Source organism: Ctenopharyngodon idella, chromosome 1 (genome assembly GCF_019924925.1).
Source record: "Ctenopharyngodon idella isolate HZGC_01 chromosome 1, HZGC01, whole genome shotgun sequence".
NCBI classification, from domain to species: domain Eukaryota; kingdom Metazoa; phylum Chordata; class Actinopteri; order Cypriniformes; family Xenocyprididae; genus Ctenopharyngodon; species Ctenopharyngodon idella.
This window is the reverse complement of record NC_067220.1, coordinates 20,839,085-20,852,080: the sequence shown is the minus strand read 5'-3', so window position 1 is coordinate 20,852,080 and position 12,996 is coordinate 20,839,085. Positions and strand designations below refer to the sequence as shown.

General features: G+C 46.0%; 9 non-coding genes across 9 annotated transcripts; 8 read left to right on the top strand and 1 right to left on the bottom strand.

The window, feature by feature from the left end:
- The first annotated feature begins 416 nt into the window (after positions 1–416).
- On the top strand, positions 417–488 carry trnap-ugg (transfer RNA proline (anticodon UGG)). Its single transcript has one exon. It is a non-coding gene; the product is annotated as a tRNA-Pro (tRNA).
- An 815-nt stretch (positions 489–1,303) lies between these two features.
- On the top strand, positions 1,304–1,375 carry trnap-ugg (transfer RNA proline (anticodon UGG)). The gene has a single exon. It is a non-coding gene; the product is annotated as a tRNA-Pro (tRNA).
- Positions 1,376–2,896: 1,521 nt separating this feature from the next.
- Positions 2,897–2,968, top strand: trnap-cgg (transfer RNA proline (anticodon CGG)). Its single transcript has one exon. It is a non-coding gene; the product is annotated as a tRNA-Pro (tRNA).
- Positions 2,969–4,010: 1,042 nt separating this feature from the next.
- Positions 4,011–4,082, top strand: trnap-ugg (transfer RNA proline (anticodon UGG)). The gene has a single exon. It is a non-coding gene; the product is annotated as a tRNA-Pro (tRNA).
- A 1,522-nt stretch (positions 4,083–5,604) lies between these two features.
- trnap-cgg (transfer RNA proline (anticodon CGG)) lies at positions 5,605–5,676 on the top strand. The gene has a single exon. It is a non-coding gene; the product is annotated as a tRNA-Pro (tRNA).
- Positions 5,677–6,031: 355 nt separating this feature from the next.
- Positions 6,032–6,104, bottom strand: trnar-ccg (transfer RNA arginine (anticodon CCG)). The gene has a single exon. It is a non-coding gene; the product is annotated as a tRNA-Arg (tRNA).
- Positions 6,105–6,243: 139 nt separating this feature from the next.
- trnap-ugg (transfer RNA proline (anticodon UGG)) lies at positions 6,244–6,315 on the top strand. The gene has a single exon. It is a non-coding gene; the product is annotated as a tRNA-Pro (tRNA).
- Positions 6,316–7,065: 750 nt separating this feature from the next.
- trnap-ugg (transfer RNA proline (anticodon UGG)) lies at positions 7,066–7,137 on the top strand. The gene has a single exon. It is a non-coding gene; the product is annotated as a tRNA-Pro (tRNA).
- Positions 7,138–8,651: 1,514 nt separating this feature from the next.
- Positions 8,652–8,723, top strand: trnal-cag (transfer RNA leucine (anticodon CAG)). The gene has a single exon. It is a non-coding gene; the product is annotated as a tRNA-Leu (tRNA).
- The last annotated feature ends 4,273 nt before the right edge of the window (positions 8,724–12,996 follow it).

The window sequence follows — 12,996 nt, the reverse complement described above, 5'->3', positions numbered from 1 at the left end:
ATTCAGCCAGATGACAAGCGTCATTTCCTTGGACAGACCGTACTTAGAGCAGCTGCCTGCCAACAAACGCTTTCTATTAGAAAGCGCCTTTCTGTTAGCGGTCAGCATTCTGTGACTGTACAAGTGTACACATGTAGCCTGAGCGCCCAGCGTCCCGGGTTGAAATCCCGAACGAGCCCTCTCGCCTTTAGTATGAGTTCAGGGGTTTCCTGGCACTTTTTCCGATTGCTGCTTTTCTTTATCAACTACTTCATATCAGGCCATTTACTGCAACCCACGTAGTACTTGACATCAAGTTCTCTACATCAAATTGAACTTTCTGCAGCTCTGTAGATGCCACTGTGGGATTCAAACCGGACTGGGCCTCTTGCACACAGTGCTTTGTGTAATTTCAGGCTGTAAAAGCACATGCACAAGGCTCGTTGGTCTAGGGGTATGATTCTCGCTTTGGGTGCGAGAGGTCCCGGGTTCAAATCCCGGACGAGCCCAGCAGGTTCAGAGCGAGCGGCAGGGGGCAGCTGCTTGGCTCCTTCCTATGCCAAACTGTCCTGGTTTTGAAATCCTTACTGCTGCCTCTGTTCATCTGTACTATGACTTAGCCGAGATTCAGCCAGATGACAAGCGTCATTTCCAATCCCCAGCTCCGGAGGCTGATGCCTTGTACATTAGGCCACTGGGCCTGGCAAGCTCGGCCTTTGATCTGTAGTATGGCTTCAAGGAGTTTCTGACACTCAAACATCTACACTTTAGTATCTTGACGCCAGGTCACGTCCTGTCATTGAGGTGAGCTTCACTGAAGGCTGCCCATTGACAAGGCTCTGTCATGGTTTTGAAATCCTTACTGCTGCCTCTGTACATCTGTACTATGACTTAACTGAGATTCAGCCTGATGACAAGCGTCATTTCCTTGGACAGACCGTACTTAGAGCAGCTGCCTGCCAACAAACGCTTTCTATTAGAACTAGTGCCTGCGCCTTTCTGTTAGCGGTCAGCATTCTGTGACTGTACAAGTGTACACATGTAGCCTGAGCGCCCAGCGTCCCGGGTTGAAATCCCGAACGAGCCCTCTCGCCTTTAGTATGAGTTCAGGGGTTTCCTGGCACTTTTTCCGATTGCTGCTTTTCTTTATCAACTACTTCATATCAGGCCATTTACTGCAACCCACGTAGTACTTGACATCAAGTTCTCTACATCAAATTGAACTTTCTGCAGCTCTGTAGATGCCACTGTGGGATTCAAACCGGACTGGGCCTCTTGCACACAGTGCTTTGTGTAATTTCAGGCTGTAAAAGCACATGCACAAGGCTCGTTGGTCTAGGGGTATGATTCTCGCTTTGGGTGCGAGAGGTCCCGGGTTCAAATCCCGGACGAGCCCAGCAGGTTCAGAGCGAGCGGCAGGGGGCAGCTGCTTGGCTCCTTCCTATGCCAAACTGTCCTGGTTTTGAAATCCTTACTGCTGCCTCTGTTCATCTGTACTATGACTTAGCCGAGATTCAGCCAGATGACAAGGGTCATTTCCAATCCCCACCTCCGGAGGCTGATGCCTTGTCTGGCAAGCTCGGCCTTTGATCTGTAGTATGGCTTCAAGGAGTTTCTGACGCTCAAGCAACTACACTTTAGTATCTTGACGCCAGGTCACGTCCTGTCATTGAGGTGAGCTTCACTGAAGGCTGCCCATCGACAAGGCTCTGTCATGGTTTTGAAATCCTTACTGCTGCCTCTGTTCATCTGTACTATGACTTAACTGAGATTCAGCCAGATGACAAGCGTCATTTCCTTGGACAGACCGTACTTAGAGCAGCTGCCTGCCAACAAACGCTTTCTATTAGAAAGCGCCTTTCTGTTAGCGGTCAGCATTCTGTGACTGTACAAGTGTACACATGTAGCCTGAGCGCCCAGCGTCCCGGGTTCTAATCCCGAACGAGCCCTCTCGCCTTTAGTATGAGTTCAGGGGTTTCCTGGCACTTTTTCTGATTGCTGCTTTTCTTTATCAACTACTTCATATCAGGCCATTTACTGCAATCCACGTAGTACTTGACATCAAGTTCTCTACATCAAATTGAACTTTCTGCAGCTCTGTAGATGCCGCTGTGGGATTCAAACCATTCTATATCGCTCTTCATTGAATCAACGTGGCCCTTTTGCAGAAACGCTAAGCGCATATATACTTGTCGTTCTATGGAGTTTCTTTGAACAAATGATCATTGACTTTCTGCAGCATCAGCTTAGAGCTAGCTCATCAAGCACGCCCCAGGTGGGAGGCTGATGCCTCATGCTTTCATAGTCAAGCCTTCGACATGTTGTGGAATTCTCTTTTAAATCAATCTCTCATGGTTAAAGAGATATTATGGTTATACGAACAAAACAGACAAATCATTGATGCTTTCGGATGACTAGATTCATTTATAGTTCATGACTCTTTCCCACCTGTACGCAGAGACTTCATCGTAGTGCAAAAGTAAGAAGCGGTCTTTACCCATTAGGCCACTGGGCCTCTTGCACACAATGCTTTGTGTAATTTCAGCCTGTAAGAGCACAGGCACAAGGCTCGTTGGTGTAGGGGTATGATTCTTGCTTTGGGTGGGAGAGGTCTGGGGTTCAAATCCCGGACGAGCCCAGCAGGTTCAGAGCGGGCGGCAGGGGGCAGCTGCTTGGCTCCTTCCTATGCCAAACTGTCCTGGTTTTGAAATCCTTACTGCTGCCTGTGTTCACCCGTACTACTACATAGTTGAGATTCAGCCAGATGACAAGCGTCGTTTCCTCGGACAGACCGTAGTCAGAGCGGCAGCCCGCCAACAGACGTTTTCTATTAGAACTAGTGCCTGCCCATTCTGTTAGCGGCCAGCATTCTGTGACTGTACAAGTGTACACATGTAGCCAAAGCATTCAGGGGTCAGGCTCGTTGGTCTAGGGGTATGATTCTCGCTTCGGGTGCGAGAGGTCCCGGGTTCAAATCCCGGACGAGCCCTCTCGCCTTTGGTATGAGTTTCAGGGTTTTCTTGCACTTTTTCCTATTGCCGCTTTTCTTTATCAACCACTTCATATCAGGCCGTTTACTGCAACCCACATGGTACTTGACGTCACGTTCTCCAGCATCCTCTTGCACACAGTGCTTTGTGTAATTTCAACCCGAAAGGGCACATGCACAGGCGGGCCAGATTGATTCACTGACAGTCTGATGCACACAAAAGCTGCCACAGCTATCAGAAGTTTGTCAGTTCTACGCTAATTCAGATCTTGCGGTCATCATGGCTCTAGTGTTGCTTTGAACAAATCATCCTGGAATTTCTCGCACAGCCGACTTAAAGGTAGCCATCAAGACGACCAGGTGACTTACCCAATCCCCAGCTCCGGAGGCTGATGCCTTGTACATTAGGCCACTGGGCCTGGCAAGCTCGGCCTTTGATCTGTAGTATGGCTTCAAGGAGTTTCTGACACTCAAACATCTACACTTTAGTATCTTGACGCCAGGTCAAGTCCTGTCATTGAGGTGAGCTTCACTGAAGGCTGCCCATTGACAAGGCTCTGTCATGGTTTTGAAATCCTTACTGCTGCCTCTGTACATCTGTACTATGACTTAACTGAGATTCAGCCAGATGACAAGCGTCATTTCCTTGGACAGACCGTACTTAGAGCAGCTGCCTGCCAACAAACGCTTTCTATTAGAACTAGTGCCTGCGCCTTTCTGTTAGCGGTCAGCATTCTGTGACTGTACAAGTGTACACATGTAGCCTGAGCGCCCAGCGTACCGGGTTGAAATCCCGAACGAGCCCTCTCGCCTTTAGTATGAGTTCAGGGGTTTCCTGGCACTTTTTCCGATTGCTGCTTTTCTTTATCAACTACTTCATATCAGGCCATTTACTGCAACCCACGTAGTACTTGACATCAAGTTCTCTACATCAAATTGAACTTTCTGCAGCTCTGTAGATGCCACTGTGGGATTCAAACCGGACTGGGCCTCTTGCACACAGTGCTTTGTGTAATTTCAGGCTGTAAAAGCACATGCACAAGGCTCGTTGGTCTAGGGGTATGATTCTCGCTTTGGGTGCGAGAGGTCCCGGGTTCAAATCCCGGACGAGCCCAGCAGGTTCAGAGCGAGCGGCAGGGGGCAGCTGCTTGGCTCCTTCCTATGCCAAACTGTCCTGGTTTTGAAATCCTTACTGCTGCCTCTGTTCATCTGTACTATGACTTAGCCGAGATTCAGCCAGATGACAAGGGTCATTTCCAATCCCCACCTCCGGAGGCTGATGCCTTGTCTGGCAAGCTCGGCCTTTGATCTGTAGTATGGCTTCAAGGAGTTTCTGACGCTCAAGCAACTACACTTTAGTATCTTGACGCCAGGTCACGTCCTGTCATTGAGGTGAGCTTCACTGAAGGCTGCCCATCGACAAGGCTCTGTCATGGTTTTGAAATCCTTACTGCTGCCTCTGTTCATCTGTACTATGACTTAACTGAGATTCAGCCAGATGACAAGCGTCATTTCCTTGGACAGACCGTACTTAGAGCAGCTGCCTGCCAACAAACGCTTTCTATTAGAAAGCGCCTTTCTGTTAGCGGTCAGCATTCTGTGACTGTACAAGTGTACACATGTAGCCTGAGCGCCCAGCGTCCCGGGTTCTAATCCCGAACGAGCCCTCTCGCCTTTAGTATGAGTTCAGGGGTTTCCTGGCACTTTTTCTGATTGCTGCTTTTCTTTATCAACTACTTCATATCAGGCCATTTACTGCAATCCACGTAGTACTTGACATCAAGTTCTCTACATCAAATTGAACTTTCTGCAGCTCTGTAGATGCCGCTGTGGGATTCAAACCATTCTATATCGCTCTTCATTGAATCAACGTGGCCCTTTTGCAGAAACGCTAAGCGCATATATACTTGTCGTTCTATGGAGTTTCTTTGAACAAATGATCATTGACTTTCTGCAGCATCAGCTTAGAGCTAGCTCATCAAGCACGCCCCAGGTGGGAGGCTGATGCCTCATGCTTTCATAGTCAAGCCTTCGACATGTTGTGGAATTCTCTTTTAAATCAATCTCTCACTGGTTAAAGAGATATTATGGTTATACGAACAAAACAGACAAATCATTGATGCTTTCGGATGACTAGATTCATTTATAGTTCATGACTCTTTCCCACCTGTACGCAGAGACTTCATCGTAGTGCAAAAGTAAGAAGCGGTCTTTACCCATTAGGCCACTGGGCCTCTTGCACACAATGCTTTGTGTAATTTCAGCCTGTAAGAGCACAGGCACAAGGCTCGTTGGTGTAGGGGTATGATTCTTGCTTTGGGTGGGAGAGGTCTGGGGTTCAAATCCCGGACGAGCCCAGCAGGTTCAGAGCGGGCGGCAGGGGGCAGCTGCTTGGCTCCTTCCTATGCCAAACTGTCCTGGTTTTGAAATCCTTACTGCTGCCTGTGTTCACCCGTACTACTACATAGTTGAGATTCAGCCAGATGACAAGCGTCGTTTCCTCGGACAGACCGTAGTCAGAGCGGCAGCCCGCCAACAGACGTTTTCTATTAGAACTAGTGCCTGCCCATTCTGTTAGCGGCCAGCATTCTGTGACTGTACAAGTGTACACATGTAGCCAAAGCATTCAGGGGTCAGGCTCGTTGGTCTAGGGGTATGATTCTCGCTTCGGGTGCGAGAGGTCCCGGGTTCAAATCCCGGACGAGCCCTCTCGCCTTTGGTATGAGTTTCAGGGTTTTCTTGCACTTTTTCCTATTGCCGCTTTTCTTTATCAACCACTTCATATCAGGCCGTTTACTGCAACCCACATGGTACTTGACGTCACGTTCTCCAGCATCCTCTTGCACACAGTGCTTTGTGTAATTTCAGCCCGAAAGGGAACATGCACAGGCGGGCCAGATTGATTCACTGACAGTCTGATGCACACAAAAGCTGCCACAGCTATCAGAAGTTTGTCAGTTCTACGCTAATTCAGATCTTGCGGTCATCATGGCTCTAGTGTTGCTTTGAACAAATCATCCTGGAATTTCTCGCATAGCCGACTTAAATGTAGCCCATCAAAGACGACCCAGGTGGGACTTGAACCCACAATCCCCAGCTCCGGAGGCTGATGCCTTATCCATTAGGCCACTGGGCCTTGTCTGGCAAGCTCGGCCTTTGATCTGTAGTATGGCTTCAAGGAGTTTCTGACGCTCAAACAACTACACTTTAGTATCTGGACGCCAGGTCACGTCCTGTCATTGAGGTGAGCTTCACTGAAGGCCGCCCATCGACGAGGCTCGTTGGTCTAGGGGTATGATTCTCGCTTTGGGTGCGAGAGGTCCCGGGTTCAAATCCCGGACGAGCCCAGCAGGTTCAGAGCGAGCGGCAGGGGGCACCTGCTTGGCTCCTTCCTATGCCAAACTGTCCTGGTTTTGAAATCCTTACTGCTGCCTCTGTTCATCTGTACTATGACTTAGCCGAGATTCAGCCAGATGTCAAGCTCGGCCTTTGATCTGTAGTATGGCTTCAAGGAGTTTCTGACACTCAAACATCTACACTTTAGTATCTTGACGCCAGGTCACGTCCTGTCATTGAGGTGAGCTTCACTGAAGGCTGCCCATTGACAAGGCTCTGTCATGGTTTTGAAATCCTTACTGCTGCCTCTGTACATCTGTACTATGACTTAACTGAGATTCAGCCTGATGACAAGCGTCATTTCCTTGGACAGACCGTACTTAGAGCAGCTGCCTGCCAACAAACGCTTTCTATTAGAACTAGTGCCTGTGCCTTTCTGTTAGCGGTCAGCATTCTGTGACTGTACAAGTGTACACATGTAGCCTGAGCGCCCAGCGTCCCGGGTTGAAATCCCGAACGAGCCCTCTCGCCTTTAGTATGAGTTCAGGGGTTTCCTGGCACTTTTTCCGATTGCTGCTTTTCTTTATCAACTACTTCATATCAGGCCATTTACTGCAACCCACGTAGTACTTGACATCAAGTTCTCTACATCAAATTGAACTTTCTGCAGCTCTGTAGATGCCACTGTGGGATTCAAACCGGACTGGGCCTCTTGCACACAGTGCTTTGTGTAATTTCAGGCTGTAAAAGCACATGCACAAGGCTCGTTGGTCTAGGGGTATGATTCTCGCTTTGGGTGCGAGAGGTCCCGGGTTCAAATCCCGGACGAGCCCAGCAGGTTCAGAGCGAGCGGCAGGGGGCAGCTGCTTGGCTCCTTCCTATGCCAAACTGTCCTGGTTTTGAAATCCTTACTGCTGCCTCTGTTCATCTGTACTATGACTTAGCCGAGATTCAGCCAGATGACAAGGGTCATTTCCAATCCCCACCTCCGGAGGCTGATGCCTTGTCTGGCAAGCTCGGCCTTTGATCTGTAGTATGGCTTCAAGGAGTTTCTGACGCTCAAGCAACTACACTTTAGTATCTTGACGCCAGGTCACGTCCTGTCATTGAGGTGAGCTTCACTGAAGGCTGCCCATCGACAAGGCTCTGTCATGGTTTTGAAATCCTTACTGCTGCCTCTGTTCATCTGTACTATGACTTAACTGAGATTCAGCCAGATGACAAGCGTCATTTCCTTGGACAGACCGTACTTAGAGCAGCTGCCTGCCAACAAACGCTTTCTATTAGAAAGCGCCTTTCTGTTAGCGGTCAGCATTCTGTGACTGTACAAGTGTACACATGTAGCCTGAGCGCCCAGCGTCCCGGGTTCTAATCCCGAACGAGCCCTCTCGCCTTTAGTATGAGTTCAGGGGTTTCCTGGCACTTTTTCTGATTGCTGCTTTTCTTTATCAACTACTTCATATCAGGCCATTTACTGCAATCCACGTAGTACTTGACATCAAGTTCTCTACATCAAATTGAACTTTCTGCAGCTCTGTAGATGCCGCTGTGGGATTCAAACCATTCTATATCGCTCTTCATTGAATCAACGTGGCCCTTTTGCAGAAACGCTAAGCGCATATATACTTGTCGTTCTATGGAGTTTCTTTGAACAAATGATCATTGACTTTCTGCAGCATCAGCTTAGAGCTAGCTCATCAAGCACGCCCCAGGTGGGAGGCTGATGCCTCATGCTTTCATAGTCAAGCCTTCGACATGTTGTGGAATTCTCTTTTAAATCAATCTCTCACGGTTAAAGAGATATTATGGTTATACGAACAAAACAGACAAATCATTGATGCTTTCGGATGACTAGATTCATTTATAGTTCATGACTCTTTCCCACCTGTACGCAGAGACTTCATCGTAGTGCAAAAGTAAGAAGCGGTCTTTACCCATTAGGCCACTGGGCCTCTTGCACACAATGCTTTGTGTAATTTCAGCCTGTAAGAGCACAGGCACAAGGCTCGTTGGTGTAGGGGTATGATTCTTGCTTTGGGTGGAAGAGGTCCGGGGTTCAAATCCCGGACGAGCCCAGCAGGTTCAGAGCGGGGGGCAGCTGCTTGGCTCCTTCCTATGCCAAACTGTCCTGGTTTTGAAATCCTTACTGCTGCCTGTGTTCACCCGTACTACTACATAGCTGAGATTCAGCCAGATGACAAGCGTCGTTTCCTCGGACAGACCGTAGTCAGAGCGGCAGCCTGCCAACAGACGTTTTCTATTAGAACTAGTGCCTGCCCATTCTGTTAGCGCCCAGCATTCTGTGACTGTACAAGTGTACACATGTAGCCAAAGCGTTCAGCAGTCAGGCTCGTTGGTCTAGGGGTATGATTCTTGCTTCAGGTGCGAGAGGTCCCGGGTTCAAATCTCGGACGAGCCCTCTCGCCTTTGGTATGAGTTCCAGGGTTTTCTTGCACTTTTTCCGATTGCTGCTTTTCTTTATCAACCACTTCATATCAGGCCGTTTACTGCAACCCACGTGGTACTTGACGTCACGTTCTCCAGCATCCTCTTGCACACAGTGCTTTGTGTAATTTCACATGCACAGGTGGGCCAGATTGATTCACTGACAGTCTGATGCACACAAAAGCTGCCACAGCTATCAGAAGTTTGTCAGTTCTACGCTAATTCAGATCTTGCGGTCATCATGGCTCTAGTGTTGCTTTGAACAAATCATCCTGGAATTTCTCGCACAGCCTACTTCCAGCTCCGGAGGCTGATGCCTTATCCATTAGGCCACTGGGCCTTGTCTGTAGGTATTATCAACTGGCCTGAATTCTGAGATCGCAATAGACATGAAGGACTATAATGCGTTAAGATCTTGCTCAGGTACTGAGGAGCTAAACCATTTAGTGCTTTGTAAGTAATTAGCAAGATTTTAAAATCTATACGATGTTTAACAGGGAGCCAATGCAGTGTTGACAGAACCGGGCTAATATGGTCATACTTCCTGGTTCTAGTAAGAACTCTAGGTGCTGCATTTTGTACGAGCTGTAGTTTGTTTATCAACCGAGCAGGGTAACCACTCAGCAGAGCATTACAGTAATCTAGCCTTGAGGTCATGAACGCATGAACTAACTGTTCCGCATTTGTCATTGAGAGCATATGTCGTAGTTTAGATGTATTTTTAGAATGGAAGAATGTGGTTTTACAAATGTTAGAAATGTGGCTTTCAAATGAAAGATTGGTATCAAAGAGCACACCCAGGTTCCTAACTGACGACGAAGACAGAGCAGCCATCAAGTGTTAGACATTATTCTAGGTTATTACGTGCAGAGGTTTTTGGTCCAATAATTAGAATCTCTGTTTTTTCTGAATTTAGTAGTAGGAAATTGTTGGTCATCCAATTTTTTATGTCAGCTATGCATTCCGTTAATTTTGTGAATTGGTAAGTTTTGTCAGGGCGCAAAGAAATATAGAGCTGAGTATTATCAGCGTAACAGTGAAAACTAACGCCATGCTTCCTAATGATATCTCCCAAGGGTAGCATGTACAGAGTGAACAGCAACGGTCCTAGCACTGAGCCTTGTGGTACTCCATACTGAACTTGTGACTGATATGACATCTCTTCGTTTACTACTACAAACTGATAACGGTCAGATAAGTATGATTTGAACCATGCCAATGCATGCTAGTGCAATTGTTGTGTTTATTTATTTCTAAAAGATTTGAAAAATAAGCAGAACTAGCAGTTTTTAAGGCCTTTCTGTACTCAATCATTCGCTCTCTCCACGAAATGCGAAAAACCTCTAGTTTTGTTTTCTTCCAGCTGCGCTCCATTTTTCTGGCTGCTCTCTTAAGGGCCCTGAGTGTGCTCATTGTACCACGGCGTTGGACTAATTTCCTTAATCTTTTTTAAGCGCAAATGAGCTACTGTGTCTAATGTGCTGGAAAAGAGAGAGTCAATAGTTTCTGTTGCAACATTGAGTTCTTCTAAGCTGTCTGGTATGCCAAGGTGATGAAACTGATCAGGAAGATTATTTATAAAGCAATCTTTAGTGGTAGAAGTGATAGTTCTACCATATTTGTGGCAGGGAGGCAGTTTAGCAGCCTTGGCTAAATGCAGTATACACGAGACTAGATAATGATCTGAGATGTCATCGCTCTGCTGCAGAATTTCAACGGCATCAATATCGATTCCATGTGACAATATTAGACCTAAAGTATGATTACGACAATAGCCGCATTTCCACTGTCGGGTCTAAGGTGGCGTGCTAGTGCATGCCAGGGCCAGTCGCGTTTCCACTGTCACTTCCGGGGCTTGATCGTGCCTCGTTAGGGCTTCCTCGGGGCCAACGGCCAGGGTTTTTCCCTTGGTCCAAAGCGGGCCAGCACGGGCTTGAGGGAATGGTTACAAACAAAGGCGGAGTTTATCTGAGTCTGGAGACGACAGCACCACAGATGATTTCATGTAGGTTACCAGCTAACATCAGCATTAAAGACTTAAAATCATTTTAACTCAAAACTCACTTTCAGACAGTAGCGAGTGTTTGAAATAACTTCTGTCTGTGATCCGATGTGGATTCTGATCGCCAAGACTATGCGCGCTATTACCATAGTAAACATGGTAAATACGACCGCTTTGAAGAAATCAGACAAATCATATACATACGCTATCACAATCGTCATTGTATATTTATTTTATCTGTCAGTGCGTCTCGTCTCTTACCGGACTGTCTGATATCCATATTTAGCTTCGCATATTTCATAAAATAAAGCAACTTTTTTTTTTCAGGACCTTCCTCTGTTTCTCAGACTGAAAATATAACTGTTGGGACATCACTGGAGAGAGTTAAAGCTCCTCAGGTTGTATTTTTGGTGGAAAATTTTTCTAAATGTGATTTAAACATACTGTCCTGTGACTACAAATAAACAAAGTAATATACACGACTGAATAAGTACGTGTCCTCTTTCTTTCGTGAAATAACGGTAAATACCACTTTATTTCTGTGACTAATGTTTAATATGGACACAAATTAATTCATTATGATCAATTTATCACTTATCATTGTAAAACTGTGGTAAAACATAGACGCTTGGGTTTTTAAATCTTTAAGTAAACAACAAAATGGCAACAAACGGCCGCTTTTATCATGTTCGCCTTACGATCTCGCTAGTTTCCAGTGATTTGTTTCTGAATATTTTTCTGATAAAACTTCCATTTGTTGGTGAAATGATGGGTTTGTGTGACGTTGTTCCAGAGAGGCCTGTTACGGGCGGGTTTTAGTGAAGCCCTGCGGAGCTTCTGGCCCGACGGTGGAAATGCAGCGTGATTTTGGGCTCGGTGCTACAGGTCCGAGGCTATTAGCCTAGCATGGCCCGCTGAAAGCCCTGGCTCGCACTGGCCCGACAGTGGAAAAGCGGCTAATGAGTGGGTCCTGACACGTGTTGTCTAACTCCAGTAGAGTTTAGAATGTCTGTAAATGTCAATCCCAATGCGTCTTTTTCTTTATCTACAGTGGCAAGAAAAAGTATGTGAATCACTTACAGAATCTGTGAAAATGTTAATAATTTTAACAAAATAAGGGAGATAATACAAAATGCATGTTATTTTTTATTTAGTACTGTCCTGAGTAAGATATTTTACATAAAAGATGTTTACATATAATCCACAAGACAAAAAAATAGCTGAATTTATTAAAATAACCCCATTCATAAGTATGTGAACCATTGATTCTTAATACTGTGTGTGGTTACCTGGATGATCTACAACTGTTTTTTTGTTGTGTGATGGTTGTTCATGAGTCCCTTGTTTGTCCTGAGCAGTTAAACTAAGCTCCGTTCTTCAGAAAAAATCTCCAGGTCCTGCAGATTCTTCAGTTTTCCAGTATTTTTTGCATATTTGAACCCTGTACAGCAGTGACTGAATGATTTTGAGATCCGTCTTTTCACACTGAGGACAATTGAGGGACTCAAACACAACTATTAAAAAAGGTTCAAACATTCATTTCTTCTGCTAGAAATCCAATAATGGGCCGTGGTTGGATCTTCCATCAGGACAATGATCCAAAACAAACATCAAAACCAACACAAAAATGTGTCACTGAGCACACAATGAAGCTTCTGCCATGGCCGTTCCAGTCCCCTGACCTGAACCCTAAAGAAAATGAGTGGAGTGAACTGAAGAGAAGAAGCACCAGCATGGAGCTGGGAATCTGAAGGATCTGGAGAGATTCTGCATGAAGGAATGGTCTCTGATCTCTTGTCAGGTGTTCTCCAAACTCATCAGGCATTATAGGTGCAGACTCAGAGCTGTTATCTTGGCAAATGGAGGTTGCAAAAAGTATTGAATAAAAGGGTGCCAATAATTGTGGCCAACGTGTTTTGGAGAAAAACTTTTATTTCATAATGTGATTTTCCCCCCACTTTCAATTCTTTTCCTTCAATGAAAGGTTAGATTTTTGCTAATTTTATGAATTAAAGATCAAAAGGATAAACAATGCAGATTTATTTTTACAATCATCTTTGATTATATTTATCAAGGGTGCCAACAATTTTGTCCACGTCTGTATATGTTTAATGTAGGAATCGAGGATGAACCAGACAAATTAATCTTTCCGATTATTCTTTCAAACCATAACTCCATAAAAACTCATCTCAACACTCAGAGAAACTCATTTTTCGGCTCCATTTAGGCTACGAAACACCCCCCT